The sequence below is a fragment of the Schistocerca cancellata genome, chromosome 6, assembly GCF_023864275.1.
Source record: "Schistocerca cancellata isolate TAMUIC-IGC-003103 chromosome 6, iqSchCanc2.1, whole genome shotgun sequence".
NCBI lineage: Eukaryota > Metazoa > Arthropoda > Insecta > Orthoptera > Acrididae > Schistocerca > Schistocerca cancellata.
In genome coordinates this window covers 349431799-349451841 of record NC_064631.1, presented here as the reverse complement: position 1 = coordinate 349451841, position 20043 = coordinate 349431799, and the positions used below count along the sequence as shown (strand labels likewise).

At 41.2% G+C, this 20043-nt stretch overlaps 1 protein-coding gene across 2 annotated transcripts in view; it reads left to right on the top strand.

Moving 5' to 3' along the window:
• LOC126191346 (ATP-dependent RNA helicase DHX30-like) overlaps positions 1-20043 on the top strand; it is a 303809-nt gene that overhangs the window by 282799 nt on the left and 967 nt on the right. The gene's annotated exons all lie outside the window — the stretch shown is intronic.

Here is a 20043-nt window from a genome sequence, read left to right as displayed (position 1 = left end):
GTCCTTACCAAAATCAGTAGACCCCCTACCTATTCCATGTGCAAAATTGTTTCATCACTCATTTAGTCCTTTTAGTCATCCGCAGCTCATGACCTACTAGACAGTGTTGCTACCTCTGGATCATGGGGTCTCGTGTTCGTTTCACAGACGGGTTGGGGTTTTTTTCTGCCCATGGACTGGGTGTTTGTGTTGCCATCATTATCATCCATGACAGTGGCTATATTGGACTGTGTAAAAATTGGGACTTTGTACGGGCGCTGATAACCGCGCCGTAGAGACCCTCACAAACCAAACATCATTACCAGTCCTTTAGTCTCTGATTGTAACAAACATTTGACATTAATTAATTTTCATGTCATGTAATAAATTATACAATAACATATTAAAAATTACTTTTCAAGCCTTTTATTGATCAAATTATTTTATTGAATATAACAGAGGGAAACATTCCACATGGGAAAATATATCTAAAAACAAAGATGATGTGACTTACCAAACGAACGCGCTGGCATGTCGATAGACGCACAAACAAACACAAACATACACACAAAATTCAAGCTTTCGCAACCAACGGTTGCTTCATCAGGAAAGAGGGAACGAGAGGAAAAGACGAAAGGATGTGGGTTTTAAGGGAGAGGGTAAGGAGTCATTCCAATCCCGGGAGCAGATAGACTTACCTTGGGGGGGGGAGGGGGGGGGGGGGGGAAGGGACAGGTATATACTCGTGCGTGCGCGCGCGCTCACACACACACACACACACACACACACACACACACACACACACACATATATCCATCCTCACATACACACACACACACACACACATCCATCCTCACATACACAGACACAAGCAGACATTTGTAAAGGCGGAAGTACAGAGACAAAGATGTTGTTGAATGACAATGAGGTATGAGCGGCGGCAACTTGAAATTAGTCGAGGTTGAGGCCTGGTGGGTAACCTTCCGGGTTACAGGAATTGTGAAATGAGATCCATCCTTCATGAAATCCTCCCCAATCCACCAAGAGTGTCTTTCCGGCGTCCACCTAACCTTCGTAACCTCTTGGTTCATCCCTACACTTGTAACTGCCCCCGGTGTAAAACCTGTCCCATGCACCCTCCCACCACCACCTACTCCAGTCCTGTAACCCGAAAGGTGTACACGATCAAAGGCAGAGCCACGTGTGAAAGCACCCACGTGATTTACCAACTGACCTGCCTACACTGTGAAGCCTTCTATGTGGGAATTACCAGCAACAAACTGTCCATTCGCATGAACGGACACAGGCAGACAGTGTTTGTTGGTAAGGAGGATCACCCTGTGGCTAAACATGCCTTGGTGCACGGCCAGCACATCTTGGCACAGTGTTAAACCGTCCGGGTTATCTGGATACTTCCTACTAACACCAACCTGTCAGAACTCCGGAGATGGGAACTTGCCCTTCAGTATATCCTCTCTTCTCATTACCCACCAGTTCTCAACCTCCGCTAATTTCAAGTTGCCGCCGCTCATACCTCACCTGTCATTCAACAACATCTTTGCCTCTGTACTTCCGCCTCGACTGACATCTCTGCCCAAACTCTTTGCCTTTACAAATGTCTGCTTGTGTCTGTGTACGTGGGGATGGACATGTGTGTGTGCAAGTGTATACCTGTCCTTTTTTCCCCCTAAGGTAAATCTTTCCACTCCCGAGGTTGGAATGACTCCTTACCCTCTCCCTTAAAACCCACATCCTTTCGTCTTTCCCTCTCCTTCCCTCTTTACTGATGAGGCAACAGTTTGTTGCGAAAGCTTGAATTTTGTGTGTATGTTTGTATTCGTTTGTGTGTCTGTCGACCTGCCAGCACTTTTATTTGGTAAGTCACTTCATCTTTGTTTTTAGGTATATTTTTCCTTCGTGGAATGTTTCCTTCTATTATAACTATATATATATATATATATATATATATATATATATATATATATATATAAAGAAAGATGATGAAACTTACCAAACAAAAGCGCTGGCAGGTCGATAGACACACAAACATACACACAAAATCGCTGGCAGGTCGATAGACACACAAACAAACACTAACTCTTTGCCTTCATCCGCCCCGACTGACATCTCTGCCCAAACTCTTTGCCTACATCCGCCCCGACTGACATCTCTGCCCAAACTCTTTGTCTTTACAAATGTCTGCTTGTGTCTGTGTACGTGGGGATGGACATGTGTGTGTGCAAGTGTATACCTGTCCTTTTTTCCCCCTAAGGTAAATCTTTCCACTCCCGAGGTTGGAATGACTCCTTACCCTCTCCCTTAAAACCCACATCCTTTCGTCTTTCCCTCTCCTTCCCTCTTTACTGATGAAGCAACTGTTGGTTGCGAAAGCTTGAATTTTGTGTGTCTATCGACATGCCAGCGCTTTTGTTTGGTAAGTCACATCATCTTTGTTTTTAGATATAAATTATTTTATTGGATATACAAAAAAACTACTGACCAAGCGGCAGCAGAACACACACACATAAAAGAATATTGTGAATGGCAAACTTTCGGAAGCAGTGGCGCCTTCTTCAGGCAGAAGGGTTGAAGGCGAAGAAAGAAGGGTGAAGGAAAAGGACTGGAGAGGTCTAGGAAAAAGGTTATATTTTGGGAAAGTCACCCAGAACCGTGGGTCAGGGGAGACTTACTGTACGGGATGGGAAGGAAAGGTTGATAGTTGGGGTCTGCATCGGACAAGATTTGAAAACCTGAGAGCTTAAAGGTGGAAGACATGGTAATACGCAAGACAGAGATTACTACTAAATCATTGTGCACAAGTTAATAAGAGTGAGAAGCTCGATGCATTGTATGTAACAGAGGTGGGAGGGGGCGGTGAAAAATAGACAGGAAAGACAATGAAAGATGTAGGAAATTAAAATGGATTGAAGCAAAGAGTAGTTACAGTGGAGAAAAGCTGAGACAGAAGAAATTGACGTAAATTAAAGCCAGGTGGGTGGTGAGAACCAAGGGACATGTTGTAGTGCTAGTTGCCACCTGCGGAGATCTGAGAAACTCGTGTCTGGGGAAAGAATCCAGATGGCGCGTGTGGTGAAACAGGTGCCGAAGTCACGAATGTCATGTTATAGACCATGCTCTGCAACAGAATAGTGTAAGTTGCCAGTATATACCTCTACCTACGTCCACTCATCCTAACTGTTAATTTGGTGGTAGTCATGCTGATGTAGGAGGCTCAACAGTGTCGTTTCACAAGTGGCTGTCCCTGTAGTCGTATATGTTTTGCCACTTACGGGGCTATTATAGGTGGTGGTAGGAGTGTGCATAGGTCAAGTCTTGCAGTGCGGATGGCCACAGGGGTTAAGAGCCAGTGGGGTAAGGAGATGGGTGCTCAGCAGCAGCGTTAGGGTATGATAAGAATATTGCGGAGATTGGGAGGGTGTTGGAAAGCTATGCTAGGTGTGGTGAGCAAAATTTCAGACAGAATGGATCTCATTTCAGGGCACGATTTTAGGAAATCATGGCTCTGTCAAAGTAGCTTATTAACACATTCCAGAACAGGATAATACTGAGTCACCCGTGGTGTGCTCTGAAACTGTTTTGTGGAGGGATCAGCAGTAGCAGTAAAAGGGTTGGATGTGATGACCCGGGAAATCTCCTTTCGAACTAGGCTGATGTGTAATTAAATACAATGAAGGCTGAGGTGAGAATTGTGATCTATTGCTGTAAAGAGTCTGCATCCGAACAAATAAGTTTGCTCGGATGCCAAGGCTGTATGGGAGGGAACGTTTGGCATGAAAAGGATGGCAACTGTCAAAATGCAAGTACTGTTGTTTGTTGGTAGATTTAATGTGGACGGAAGTGTGTAGCTGGCCTTCGGTGAGGACAAGATCAACATCGAGGTAAGTGGCATGGGATTCGAAATAGGACCATGTGAAATTTAATTAGGAGAAGGTATTCAGAGATTTCAGGAATTTTAGCAGGTCAGCCTCACCGTGAGTACCATATGGTAAAGATGTCATCAATGTATCTAAACCAAACCAGGGGCTGAAGACTTATGGAACCCAGGAATTCCATTCCAAGCGACCCGTGAAAAGGTTGGCATATAAAGGAACCATCTTAGTTCCCATGGCAGTAACCATGATCTGTTTGTATGTCTGCCCCTCAAAGGTGAAATATAAAGTTGATTAAGGTGAGTAGGAAGGATGTCATAGATTTTGAATCAGGTGGGCATTGACTGAAGAAATGTTCAGCAGCAGACAGACCACATATGAGGGGGATGTTGGTATAGAGGGAGGTGGCATCAATGGTGACAAGCAAGATGTATGCTGTGGGAGGGATGGCCACGGATTTCAGACAATGTATCCTACGATGAGGCATGCTGCCGACTGCGCGCGGAGCTACCAGAAACACGCTATTTGTAGTCAACACGTCACCCAAGGTCAAGGACTTAGAAAAATTTAGAGCAGTGAAGTACGCTTACCGCGCTGCAGCGCTAAGGAGCTCTAGGCACGGCAACTGTGACAGCGCCGGATGACTGTGGCCGCACCATGTGGCGAGCAGCATTTCTATTTTTACCAATTGTGCTACACTGAGAGCATCCCAGGGTGCCCCAGAGAGCTACAACACTAAGAAGAATCGCTTCTCGGCTCTTAGCAAGATCAATGTGTAGTAGTTAATATTATTTAAATAATTGTTCAGGTTCTATGCCTAGCGTCCAGAGGATGTACCATACTTTATTACATACTATTCTTCTTAGTGTTGTGTCTTTGATGTAGGAGGAGAGTTTTTGTACTATGGGTTGGAGGTGTTTATCAACTAAGGAATATATACGTTCGGTGGATGCTTTGAAGTTGGCAACTATAGGTCGGCCAGGATGTTTGGCTTTGTGGATCTTCGGAAGAAGGTAAAAGGTGGGGGAGTGTGGTTTGGGTGGTGGAGAAGTTCTGTGGATTGAGGTGTTATTCCTTGTGAGGGGCCTGAGCTGTTAACACTTACAGTGCTGATGTAGTTTGTAGTTGCCGTCACTTGCAGACTGGGTAAAATCAGTGTTTTTCTGTAATTTCTTACTGCTGTACAGCTCACTGTTATTGGAATTCTAAAACATTTTTATGTTTATTGGACTTTCTACATTAAGTACTCAAATTTTGGGGTCAATAATTTAAAATTTCAAGGCGCCAATGAAATTTCAAGTCAGTGATAGTTGCTGCCAGACAAAGTTGAAAAAGAATTACAGTATTATTACGTACAATGAAACATGTTGTTATCCTCTAAAAAGTATTTACTAAACACTTGAAATAAAGAAAAATAACAATAAGCATAAGTTTAGTACACAGTTTAGCATTAATAGTGGATAATGATGTGATAAACTTCGAAGCAAGGGAAGATACACAACCCAACATTACATTCGGTGCACTCATATGAGGTGTCCTTTCTTCCAGCCTTTCCTGTTGAACATTTCTCCTTTTCACTCTACACCACACACCTCCTTTGTCCTTTTTTCTTCCCTTCTGGAATGTTGACATGATTCACAAATCTTGACTTGCCGCTTTTTTCAGACGACGTAAAATCCGAACAGTCATCAGACAGCCCTATTTCACCATCTGAAAACTTGTCAAGGACTTCATAAATCATTTGCTCTAAACATTTATCCTATTCACTGCGCATATCGACAAGAAAATCAACACGAAAACACTCAAAATGAGTGAAACTGAGAGGATGCCAACGCCAGACAATGTCTATGAAGTAAGCTATAATAACAAAGTTTTCCATAAACACAACATATTCCACTAAGTTTGCAGCTGCCATCTAGTGCTCACAGTTGAACCTAAGAAGCTTGCAGACTACTCAGACTTCGCTGGAGTCGTAAATATATGTTTGACGCCACAGAGAAACATTGTAACTGCCGAGACATAATATTACATCGGCCGCACAATTCTGTTTCCTTCTGAAGACGTAATATTACATCGGCCACATGCTAAGTGTTTAGGAGAGACTGCAGATCAGTTCGAATTGCAGGGATGGGAGTTTGATGGCAGACTCTGTATGTAGAGGTGTCAGCTAGCGTAGACCTTCACTAACCTACTCCTTTCGGTCAAGTACTACACTGGTGGATCCTTTGTCTGCTGGGAGGATAATGATGGAATCATCACCTTTTATGGGATGTAGCGTTTGGAGTTCTGCAGACGACAGGTTAGGGTCATGTTGTAGGGATGTGAGAAAGGGTTGTGAGGTGAATGTGAGGAAGGCTTGGAAGGGATGATCTCGAGGTAGTGGTGGTGGATCAAGTTGGGATCATGGTCTGAACTATTCAAGGCAGGGTTCAATGTCAGGTTTACTGTTGGAAAGGTTTTGGGGTTAGGTTGCAAAGTGATATTTCCAATGGATATTACGTTTGAAGGAAAGGGGGCCCTTCACCAAAGCAGCATGATCAAATGCAGGTTTAGGGCTGAAAGTGAGGCCATTAGATCATACGGATGATTCAGGTGGGGAGAGTGCTTTAGATAAGAGGTTAAGGGCACTCTACTGTTGTGACTGGTTCTCATGATTATGGGTTATTCTTGGTCTGGGAGGCAATGGTGAAGGCTGTGGGATGTTGAGGAGGTTGGTCAGGCTTGGGTTGTAGGAGAGAAGTGGTGGGTGGTTGATCGTGTGGCTGTTCAGGAAGCTGCAGAAGGACAGGAAGGGAAATACCAGCGTTCAGGTGGTTTAGGAGAAGGTGGGACAGCCTTTTGAGGTGAAGTCTGGCATGTTGTTGCATTTTGAAGTAGGCTTGGCGGATCGTACTATTCAAAAAAACACGATGAGCCGAATTTTGTAGGAGGAGAGAAGTCTGGTAGAGTGGAAATTTACTGATGAGGGATATAGGTCATAGATTAGCCGGGTAAGAGCAAGAGAGTGCTGTATTTGAAACTGTAAAAGAGCCTGATGTAGGGTAGGATTGCATCCAGAAATGGGGACTTTCAATGTTAGGCCCTTAGGAGTAACTCAAAGGGACAAGCAGGTGTCAAGAAATAGAATGTGGGACCTTAGTTTTGATAGTGCAAAGGCATGTTTTCGAAAGGAGTGAATGTAATATGAGATGGGATTCATCATGGCAAGAGAGGATAGTTTGGAGATTCAAAAATCGTGAGAGTGGCAAAAACATGTAAAAATTAGGAAAATTTGTACAGAAATCGTTAATAAGACGTAATGAGTGGGCGATCTATACTGATATGGAAAATGATAAAAACAAACAAAGGAGAAAAATTGATCAGGAAAGTTGTCAAAACAAGCAAATTTTAGAAACTGGGTAAACGGAAAGCAAAAGTTGTTGGTGAAAATGTAAACTACTTAGCTTGGCAATAAAAGCAACGTAAGAGATAACAATAAAAGTCGATCAGAGCAATTTGCTGAAAAACAAATGCACAAAAACGCAAAAGAATTACGAATAGACAAGATAAGTGAATGAGGGAAAACAAAATACTGTCAAATTTGTGAATAAATTGGTGACCGACGATCGGAAGAAAGGCAAGCAGTGTAGTGAACTGTAAATTATTGTATGCAAATTCATGAATAACAATTATTATTATTATTATTATTATTATGTAGTATTCTGCCTAATGGCAGGTCCATGTCTTCGTACGGAGAATTTCTGATTCCACTGTTCCCTATCTTCAGCTTCTTCCTTCAGTCTGTTGTATCTCCTTCCATCTTTCATGTCGTCCAGATGTTGAATTCTTCTTCTTCATCTTCTTCTTCTTCCTCGTCCTGCGTTTCCTTTGAGTTTCCCTTCGATGACATCATGTATTAGTCCATCGTGTCGAAGTACATGTCCAATCCAGTTGGCCTTTCTCTGAAGAATTGTATGCAGAATACTTCTCTTCTCTCCTACTCTTCGCAGTACATCATTATTTTTTGTGCGATCTGTCCACTTGATCTTTCCCATTCTCCTCCAGCACCACATATCAAACCTCTCTAAGTATTTAAGTATTTTTTCTCCTTTCTCATGGTCCATGTCTCTGCTCCAAATGTGGCACTTTATCAGTTTTTTTCCTCAATGCCAAACTCAACTAGCTGGTCAGCAGAGTCCTCTTCTTTTGAAAACAGCTTTGGCCAGGGCAATTCTTGCTCGGATTTCGTTGGTGCAGTGGGCAACCTTTGTGGTAAAACTTCCCAGGTACTGTAACTGATTCACATTTTCCAGTTCCCAATTGTCAACAGTTATCTTCAAGTGTTTCTCACGTTTTGATATGCGCATCACTTTTGATTTTTAAATGTTCATTTCCATGCCATATTTTCTTCCCGTTTCCACCAAATTGTTCATCATGTGGTGCAGCTGTCTCTGATTTTTGGCGAGCACTACCAGGTCATCTGCATACTTGATGGTGTTGATGAGATGTCCTCCTACTTTGAAGTTACCACATCCTTTCAGTGCTTCTCTTGCCAGCATTTCTCCATACAGGTTGAAGAGACTTGGCGACAGACAACATCCTTGTCTCACGCCCCTTCTTATTTCCACGCTGTTCGTTTCTCCATAGTTCAGTCGTACCTTTACCCTTTGTCCCAGGTACAAGTTCCTTATAAGTCTCCGATCTCTCCAGGTGATTCCTATTTCCTTAAGGATGTTCATCAATATAACAATAGAGTTGTTATATGCAAACAAAAATGAAAATGAAAATCACTTTCCTTGAAGTTGATCTCGTCCTCACTGAAGGCCAGCTACACATTTCCATCCACGTTAAACTAACAAACAACAGTACTTACATTTTGACAGTTGCCAGTCTTTCCGTGTCAGATGTTCCCTCCCATACAGCCTTGGCATCCGAGGGAAATGTATTTGTTCGGATGCAGACTCTTTACAGCAATACACCACCATTCTCGCCTCAGCCTTTCTGCACATAATTACCCCAACAGCCTAGTTAAAAAGCAGATTTCCCAAGCCATCACATCCAATCCTGGTACTGCTGATCCCCCCCACACACACACACAACTACTTCAGAGCACACCATTGGGGGCTCAGTATTATCCTGGTCTGGAATGTGTTGATCAGCTACTTCGACAGGGCCACAATGTCCTAAAATCGTGCCATGAAATGAGATCCATTCTGTCTGAAATTTTGCCCACCACACCTAGAATAGCTTTCTGCCACCCACCCAATCTCCGCAATATTCTTGTCAGACCCTATGCTCATTCTGCACTCATCTCCCTACCCTATGGCTCCTACCTCTGTGACCATCAATAATTGATTGTTTTCATGTCTTTTGAATTGTCACAGGATGAGATAACTGGCTCATTCATACATGTTCTCTTGAAACCTTTATTATTTTGTTATTTATGTAGAAAAAATTGGCCATAAATTATGCCAAACATATCAACAACATTGAAATCTGCTATAAATTGCTGTACATTAACCATTTGTCACTGTTTGATTTGAAAATCTTCTTTCACATTTACATGAAGTACGCTGATTTTGGGTGACAATATGACAGTTCAAAACACATACAAACTAATGTGAAACCCTAAAAATATCTACCATAATAAACACAAGTAAATTATATACAGAATAAGAAATTCAGTTATTTTATGAGAAATGATTTGCTGCTTTCCACACAGATTTCCAGAACCAATACACAAGAAATGTCAAAAGTTTCATTGGATGACAAATAATTCTAGGTAGCAAAGGGGGTTGCTCCAGTGGTCATTTTTAGAGTCCAGAGACTTTTTTTTTTTAAATTCAAATATCATGATTTATGCCTCCCAATCTGCAGCTATTTGTGCTTGTGATCATCTTGACAATATCCCAGCGTCTGTTACTCCTCACCAATCTCTGAATATGGTCCAAGGAGTGATTTCTCATAGTGACCTCATCCTGCAAATTGATGAACTCTGGGCTAATCTGGAGCGATGCAGCATTCACTTTGTTTGAAATGTGCTGAAGGGTCTCAAAGACCACCACACTAATACCGGTGCCTTCATTCTTGCTTTTGAGGGGGTTTTCCTCCCAGAGAAGGTCAAAGTTATGTGCTACAGACGTGACGTGAAGCTGTACATCCCACCACCCACGAGTTGCTTTCAGTGCTTGTGTTTTGGGTATATGACTTCCTGCTGTACGGTGGACCCTGTGTGTGGTGACTGTGGACACACACTTGGTGAGGGAAGTTCCTGAATTCTGCCACCTGTGTGTGTCAATTATAATGAATGCCACTCCCCTTGCTCACCAGATTGCCCAGCTTACTAGAGAGCAAAGAAGACCGAAGAGTCAAGTCCCTGGATTGCCTGTCTTATGCTGAGGCTCACCAAAAATATGACACACTTCATCCAGCATCACTTTCTTCAACTTTTGCCTGTTACATCCTTTCCCCCTCCTACCTCATCCTTAACCCAGCCCAGTCCCCCTCTCCCCCCTGCCTGCCCCCCTCTCCCCCCTGCCTGCCCCCCCTCTCCCCCCTGCCTGCCCCCCCTCTCCCCCCTGCCTGCCCCCCCTCTCCCCCCTGCCTGCCCCCCCTCTCCCCCCCTGCCTGCCCCCCCTCTCCCCCCTGCCTGCCCCCCCTCTCCCCCCTGCCTGCCCCCCTCTCCCCCCTGCCTGCCCCCCCTCTCCCCCCGCCCGAGTCTGTGAGTGTGCTATAATTTTCATTTGCTTATCCAAAGTCAATAAAAGCGTTCACAGCATTACTGCAATTTGGTGTGCTGGGGCTTGCGCATAGTGGAACCATCAATGCTGTGGTGAAGAGGTTAATCCTTTATCTCCCAGGCATTTGTCCCATTGTAATCCACATGTTTCAGTGCTTTAACCAGGCTCACACTACCAGCATCTTGAAGACACTCGAGTGGATTCAGGATATGTCTCCAATAACTTCATTCATTTCCATACCCTCTCTGTGGTAGGATGTCTGGTTGAGACCCGAGTCAGTCAAGGTTATAAATAGTTGTTACTGCCCAGCACTAAGCACATGTTTTTCTTGGAAACACATCGACTTACAGGTTTCTAACCTTCACAGAATGTGCGTAGCACATTTTTAGTTATTAATTCACATACACACTCCTGGAAAACATATTCAGCTTTATATTGCATAATGGTTTCTACATTTCAGCATTCTTACAATAAACTAAGTACTGAGGTTTTAAAATATGTTGACACACCCAGTTTGCATATTTCTCACTCTGTACATATACATTTTCATATGGCATTTACATTTCTTTACATAAATATTGTACAAAAATTTAAATAATCACTGTCCAGAAATGACATACAAGACAGTTAATATTATATACATTCCTTTGGTTTTATATCACATAACATTTTTCTGTTTTTGCATTATCATTTTTATTACAATTTGGTCTCGTGCATTACCCTTTTGAATGTTCATTTGTAAACAATGTGTACTCAGTCTCATCTTAATGTAACATTAAACAGCTTGTCTTTTTTTCATTTTCCATGGATTTTTGATATAACAAATGGCCATGTGTCCAGCGGTTGCCACTTTGCGAATCAACGTACCACACTTTTTCAATTTTGGAAGGGTACTAAGGAGTACTTGTTGTCCCATATGGCACTTTACAGTGGGTCCTAATTTCTCATCATACAATTGTTTTCTGTACTGTGCCTTTCTTTCAGTGCTAAACAGTGCCCAACATATTTTTTCCTCAGGCAATACTTTTTTCTCGGGACCGTGGGTAGAGGTTTTTTCCAATTGTCTTTTGTCAAACAGCAATTCCATAGGTGTAAAGTCAGATGAGCTATGTGGGAGATTGTTAACAACTTGCTGGAATGGGATAATGTATTATATACATGTTGTATGTTTGTGAGGGTTGTGAATCTGGATAAATCTGTTAAATTTGCTAAATAGCCTCACTGTGGGACTTGGGTGAAACCTGGATACAAATATATGTTTAACATTGAGTGTGTTCATGCCTGTAAACTATGACATATTGTCTGTCAGTATTTCTTGCTTGCCTACTCTGGGTAGATAATCCGTTGTAACCCTTCTGATGATGGTGCTCGCAATCACTGACCACACAGCATCCAGTTTTACATACTTGGAGGAAACAGCATATAGCATAACTATGTATTTTACACCTCATTTCCCTTGTGGACACAGTCCAGCCATGTCCAAGGAAACTATCTCTAAGAGTCTTTTATGCAATATCAGGTGTAGTTCAGTTAGTTTCACCTTATTTGTGTGCTTAGTCTTCTGACACCCAACACATTTCTGCATTAACTGCAAAACTTTCTGTCCTAACTTTGGATAGTAATAATAAGTGCGTATCTTACCTAGGCATTTGAAGAAGCCGTAATGTTCTCTAACATTGAAGATGTGTAATATAAAGTTATTGACATGATTCCTTGGTAAACAAACATACCACTAGCTGTACACTGTGTGGTGTCAATGAAATAATACATCTTGGTAAATCATAAAAAAATTTTCAAACTGTCATTACTGTTCTGCAGAAGTTTTAGCCTGAGATTTTTGTCATCTGGGATCCTTCTGTTGTTGTTGCTCCATGCTTCCATGCTTTTACACATCCTAACACAATATCCTGTTGTGTTTTATCTTTCATCAAGAGAACTTTGATTTCTGAATTGTTCTCCATGAATTCAAATAATTCATTGATACCTTGTGGTAGCTTCAGTAAGGCTTAAGCAGTTATGTTTTGATTACCTTTGATATACACAGTTTCAGAATCAAATTCTTGTGAATAGAAACACCACCTAGCGATCATCCTTCAAAACAGATTCCTTAATGTTGTCAAAATCAGTTCGGCACTGCTTGGTCTATAACCAGGTGTTGTTTTTCTGTGGATGATTCAATAGAGAATCACTATTTAAAAGCTGCTGTGGTATAAATTTCCTGGAGAAAGATGCTAATCCAAGATATCTCTTCAACTGTTTCTTGTTTTGAGGTACGGGGCAGTGTCTGATAGCATACAGTTTCTCAGGTTCTGGAATAAAGCCTTGAGGTGATATTGTGTGTCCAAGGAATTCAACCCTTTCCTTACCGAAATGTGACCTCATTTGGGTGGCTGTTTTTCTGTATTCTGAAAACCTGTATAAGACTTGAGCCAAGAGCTATATGTGTTCTGACCCCATGGGGATAGCAGTCATTAGATCATCAACATACACAGTGACTCTACTTAAGAGTTCATGTCATAAGACTCAATCTAAAGCAGAAATAAATATGCCTAAACTGTTATTTAAACAGCCAACAGCCTTGTGGCAGTGGTAACACCTGTTCCTATTAGACCACCAAAATTAAGTGCTGTCGGGCTGGGCTAGCACTTGGATGGGTGACTATGTGGTCTGCTGAATGCTGTTGGCAAACACAGTGCACTCGGCCCTTGTTAGGTAAACTGAGGAGCTACTTGATTGAGAAGTAGCAGCTCTATTCTCATAAACTGACATATGGCCAGGATAGCAGTGTGCTGACCAGATGCCCTCCATATCCGCATCCAGTGACGCCTGTGGGCTGACAACAACATGGCGGATAGTTGGTACCCATAATCCTTCCAAGGCCTGTTCGTATGGGGTTTAGATATTTAAACCAAAAGGGAGAACACAGAACTCTGAGCTTCTGCCCCCACATACAAAGGTAGTGTACTTACGGCTGTCTTCATGTAGTGCAATTTGCCATTTTGAGACTGTGAGGTCTTTTATGGTGAGGTACTTAATATTAGGGAATTTTGGAAGTTGTTCTTCCATGTTGTCAGGCTGTGTCCTGACAGACACAGTAATTTTATTTATTTCTCATGTGACAAGCACTAGACGGACGCTCCTATCTGATTTGCTAATGGCCAAAATGTGACTACAGTAAGAAGATAAGGATGGTTTGTATTATTTCCCAGTTTAGCACACTATTGATCTCTTTCCTCACAGCCATGGCTTTGACCCATGCAATGGGGTAAGACAAAAAGCAGAAGGTTTTGTGTGGGTACACCTCCATTTTGTACTTTTATCCTTTGATTATGCCAGGGCCTCATTCAAAAACGGGACCATAATGTATTAAAAGCTCCTGCAGTTCTGCCTTTTTTTCTGTACGATACACAATCTCAGGGCCTATTTCCTCTTCTGTGATTGCTCAACTCCCTGTATGTTTACAAACATGACAATAGGATAGAAGAATTGTATTCGAATGTAAAGAGTGTGGCATTTGATTTGACTAGTTCTAATGAATATTGTTGGTTGTTCACAACAAAATGACACTTCTCCATACCAGTGTCAATTTGTGCTTGATACTTCCTAGAGGTGTCCATGCTGGTAAGGCAGTTTATTAGCCTTTCAACCACAAGAAAACTGCATTGTAAATAGAAGTTATCAATTTGATGGCCTGCAATTTTGTACCTTTTGACTTGCCTCCTACAGCTGTTTGGATTTTACAATTTTGAATTGGAAGCAGTGGTATGTGGACTTGTTTTTGTAATTGGTCAAACAGATCCTGTGAAATTATATTCATGGTAGCTCCAGTGTCCAGTACTATGGGTACCCTTAAATCAAGTATTTGTGCATTGATTACTGCCTGTACTGTGTCTTCTTTTTCATCTACATGGTTGGTAATATCTTCCTGACACAGGTCATCTTTGATATCACCACAGTTGTCATATCAATGAAAACAACTTTTAACTAGTTCCACGCCCTCACCTCTATTACTAGAACAGAAGTTCGATTTTTCCGAATTTCCGTGAGCACTGACCACTGTGTTATGGGTAACCTCAACTATGTGCATATTATGCATCTGGTTTCGCCAGTAAGTATTTTGCATGGCTCTTGATCTGAAATTTCGATGTCCCTGGCCGCTATTACTGATTATATTCGGGCGGTGGTGGATTATTTTGTTGCCCAGTGGCCATTAGTGTCTTTGTACCCCCTGCCCCCGGTCAGCAACGCATTGTGCGTATGCTGATGATAATCTCTCTGGCATTAAATCCTGACCAATTTAAATTCTGTCCTTGGTTATTTTTGTAACGTTGCTTGAAGTTTTGCCCCTTTCCGTTGCTAAATTGGTTCATGTTGGTTTTGCTGTGAGGGGACTGTGTCTGTCAACTGTGTTGGTTGCTATTGCCATTCCCAAAGTGTTGTTTGTTAGTTCGTGCATGGTCTATCTGTGCACTGTCACTTTGTGGATGCACGGGTCTCTCTTCATAAATAACCTCAGTGGAACCAAGAAGTGAGAGGAAATTCTCCATATCGTGCTTAGCAGTGGTGATTAATTTCTCATGTATATTAGCTGGTAGTTGGCTTTCTAAAATTTTTAGGACACCTGCATGTTATACCAGTTTTGTCCCGTAACAAGTTTTATATAGATGGTTCTAAAAGTATCTTCTGAGCCCTCCATGTTTATTGCTATAAGGCACCGGATTAAACACTTCACGCATCAACCTCTCTTGTACTGCAACGGACCAGTATATGTCTAGGAATGCCCTTTCAAACTGTTCATAGGTGTGACATTTTTCCGCCATGTCAGTGGCTCACGGCAATACATCATCTCGTGTGTAACCTACCACAAAACATATCTTCTGTGCTTAGGTCCAATTCCTTGGAAAAAACATTCCGGAAGCCTCTTATGAACACAACTGGATTTGTTCACTTACTTTCATAAGAAAAAAATCGGAAACTACCTGTGTCATAATAAGCCTTCATCCACTAGCAAAGTAGAAGGGCATGCAGCACTGTCCTTTGCCAACATGGAATTGTTTTGATGTATCGGATCGTATTGCAAATACATCTGTACAACAGGAGGAGCAGTTGGCAGCACCTGCTGCATGTTATAGTTGTCATCTATTTCACCTGACAGATTAGGGTTAAAGTGCGGATAGATGTTTGGATTATCTGTCCTGTCTGTTGACACCTAATAGCTTGGGGCTGAATGTTCCCTTTCCTTTTCAAAGTTATTAATGATGTTTGTCCATGATTTTTCTTCCACTGCTTTCATGCTCTGATCTGTTTCAGTTCTTAGTTCTGTTTTCTTTACCTTCACTGCTTTCTCGATCACATCTACATAACCCTTGTGTTTCTGGACTACCTTCTGCACAAGGGAACTGCCTTGGTCTAGCATACCAGCCTCGGCTGTCTTTATTTATCCTTTCTTGCTCCTTTTTCATGAACTGAGTATTTAAACTTGCAATATTTACTTGCAATGACAAAGCTTGCATCCGTTTAGGTAGACCTTGGTGCGCTGTTTGCAACCCATGTTTAGGTAGACCTTTGTGCGCTGTTTGCAACCCATCAACAGTACCTGCAAGGGTATGTGCATTCTGGCGTGATTGTGACTGCTGCTGCTAGATTTTTGTTTGAGCCTCGGTTACCTCCGCCACCTTTTCCATGAACTGTTCTTGTTTTTCACCTACAGATTATACTTTTCGGCTTAAATTATTATCTTGTGGCAAAGCAGTGAACAATTGTGTTTTTAGGTCTTTCCCCAACTTACAAGTTTTATCATGTAATTCATTTGAAAGATCAGCACGCAAATCCGTTGCCAAGACATTGAACTGTTGTGCTATGGTGGTTGTGAAAGCATCAAGAAGTTCGCTTTTGCTGTTCAAGTAATTCCTTTTGTGTATCTGTCTGATGTTTTGAAAAATTGTTAAATTTTTCATTGATACTTTTCTAGTGTGTTTGATTGTGCTCATTAAGGTTATTAAATTTTTCGTTTTGTTGTTGTCAAAAATCATTAAATTTTTCATCACTACTTCATTAGATTGTTTGTTTTTGTTCTTCCTTAAACCTAGTCTTGAAATCATTGAAACTTTGTTTCAATAACTGTTGTAACATTTACATCATGCTCGGGTTTTTCTGATGCACGCAATGCACTCTGTACAATCACGTTTGCATTAGGCATAAGTGTGGCAGGCAAAGAATGCTTTTATAAAGTCCAGACTGTCGTGCTTCACATTTTCACAAAAGAAAAAAATACTCCCTGGAGAAAATTGTGACCGTGTCTCATGTACTGTCATCATCATATGATTTAGAATGATCATGTTACTATCATCTGTGTCCGTGTTAATTGAAAAATGTAATTGGTCATCGTCACTGCGACCAACATTTTCAGTTTAGATTTCACTTGTTGCCATGTCCATGTTGGTGGCATCTTGTGCCTGGCTATCTGGCAGTGGACTGCCAACAATAAGCCTGTCTTGTGCAATAATTTTTTGAAAATTTTACAAAATGATAAAATAAACGAATACTTTTGAAAATGAAATATTCTGTTTGTAGTAGTGAAGATACCACTATGAACCCTTTTCAGTGGTGTCTTGCTAACATGTATCAAAATATATTGTCAGTGTAGCTCAATTGTAGGAACAAATTTCTCTCCCTAACATTAATTTTCTGTGCAAATGTCTATGTATTTTAAGAGAACACTTCAATTTGGAAATTGGGTGAGGAAGGGTACTATGATCACTAATGGCAGACACACTACTAAGCACAGTCATGTACACAGTGGATCGTGAATTTTTGTACCTTTTTATTGGCTTTCTCACTTCTTCCGGAATCAATTTTTCAATTGATTACATTTAATCTGAACGTAAGGCAGCTGTCTCCCTGAGTCAGAGGTGAAGGGTTTGAACTTTAGAGGGTGTGGTTGGTGCCTGTTCGAATACTGGACACAGTACACCATTTAGAGAAAGTGACATTGCCACAGAATTATTGAGATAGTTGGGAGAACAACCCTGGTAAAACTGTTCCATCTGGTAGGTGAGATATATCAAACAGGTAAAATACCCTCTTACTTCAAGAAGAATGTAACAATTACGTTTCCGGAGAAGGCAGACTCTAACAGGTGCAAGTATTACCAAATAATCAGTTTAGTAAGTCATGGCTGCAAAATACTAATTTGAATTATCTACAGTAGGATGGAATGACAGTTTGGGTTTTGGTGAAATGTGGGAACACACATATCAATAATGAGACTTTTACTTATTTTTGAAAATAGATTGAAGAAAGCCAGATCCACATGTATAGCATTTGTAGATTTAGAAAAAGCTTTTGACAATGTTGACTGGAATACATGTTGAAATTATTGAGAATGAAATACAGAGTGTGAAAGGTTATCTACATATTGTACAGTGACCAAGCTGCATGTCAAATGATATTAAAGTGAAGGGGTGGTCAAGAAGGGACTGAGACAACATTGTAGTGTTTCCCCAACATTATTCAGTCAGTATATTGAATAAGTGATAAAGAAAACCAAGGAGAGAAAAGTGAAAAGGGAATTAAGTTGAAGGAGAAGACTTGTATACTTTGAGGTTTGCCAGTGACGCTGTAAATTTGTCAATGATGGCAAATAGATTGGAAGATCAGCTGAGTGGCATGGATAGTTTCTTGAAAAGATATTAAAGATGAGCATCAAGAAAACTGTAACTAGGGTAATGGAGTGCCGTCAAATACAATCAAGTGATGATAATTGAATTGGATTTCGAATGAGACATTTGGGCAGCTCTGAAGGGGTACTGCATTGAATTGAGGAGAAAAGAGCTGTAGGGCGTAACTTGATGAAAAGGACACGGCATGAGTCTTCATGGAGCAGTTAATCTGATGGTGGAGAGAAGTATGGGGATAAAAATTGTAAGAGGGGAATCAAGACTTGAATGCAGTAAGCAGGTTCAAATTCAGATAAGATGCAGCAGGTATGTAGTGACAAAGAGATTTGCACTGGTTAGACTAGCAAGGAGAGCAGCACCAAACCAATCTTCAGGCTGAAGACCAAAACAACAAATTGTGAATAGTTCGTCTAAGTGTGAAAGGTGCTGAGACTATCCCACCACTGGTTAAGTAAGGAAACAATTTTTGTTTGAAGTTGCATTGATAAAATTAGTAATTAATCCCATCTCCCCACAGCATCCTGCATGGCAGTGCCAGATAAAAATGCCCATTCACTCGGTGACGAAGAAGACCTTTGGGGTGCACAAATTTATATTGTACAGCTGCTGATGTACTTTTATTTGTTTACTGTTAGTTAATTAGGTCTCCAGTTTTCCTTACTTAAATATAATAACACTTGTACCACATACAGAGCTCTGTGTTTTTCTTCTCTGATTATAAGTACTTGATATTATATGAAAATTGTCGTTTTTTAAGCCAAAGTGAGTGTTCTTTAAATAAAATGTTAAATTGGAGCTGCTGTTATGCTACCTGTTATTCACGTGCAAAACATATTTCATGAAGAAAGTATTAAAAATACATTGTTTTATATCTTTCTCATCTTTGTTTTAGGGCTGGAGTAACTTGTGACACTTCTAAATTAGCTACATTGACACTAACTTAAGTTTAAAAACAAATGTGCTTCAGTATTCAGATATAGGGGTGTCAAAGACTTGGATTAAACTGAAACATATTAATTTATTTATTTGTCATGTCAAAAGCACAGAAATTTCAAATAGAAATATTTAAGTGTTGACATAATTTTACACAAAAGAAGACCAAAAATTGGACACCAGTTGCATTTGGTGTAGCTCTCATAAGGTCTTTCATGGTGCAGGTGGTTGGTGATGAGGAACACTGAAGGAAATGGCTGTTAGCCTACTCAATGCCACACTGGCAAAGAACTGAGTCCACAGAGAAACCCCAAGTCCACAGATTGGTCTTGCATCTTGTTGTGTTTGATCACAATCTATTGAGAAACCTCCATATTGACCACTTCTCTGAATGTCCATGGGGAAGTTCTTCCTTTGGAGCGATCCATTCTCCCAAGTACCGACATTTCTTCCACAATCGCGAGATCCTTGCCGCATGTAGATTCTTGATGAGAGACTCAGTGGTTGTCAAGAAGCTCTTTCTTGATTTCAGCCTAGGACGTGCGGGCTGACGACCATATAGCGGATGGGCTTCCTTTGTTGTGGGCTTACTTTTTTCATATCTCACAGCTAACTCATGTCAGATTTCAGGAGGAGCTATGTCAGCGAGCCAATGGAATTTTTCCGCAGGAGTAGATCTTAAGGAACACGTGATAATCTGGCAAGACTCATTTAGAGCCACATCTATGTTCTTGGCATGACTGAACTTGTACCATACCGAACATGCATATTCAGCAGTGGAATAACTTAGAGCAAGTATGCTTGAGTGCACAGTGCATGGATTAGCACCCCATGATGTACCTG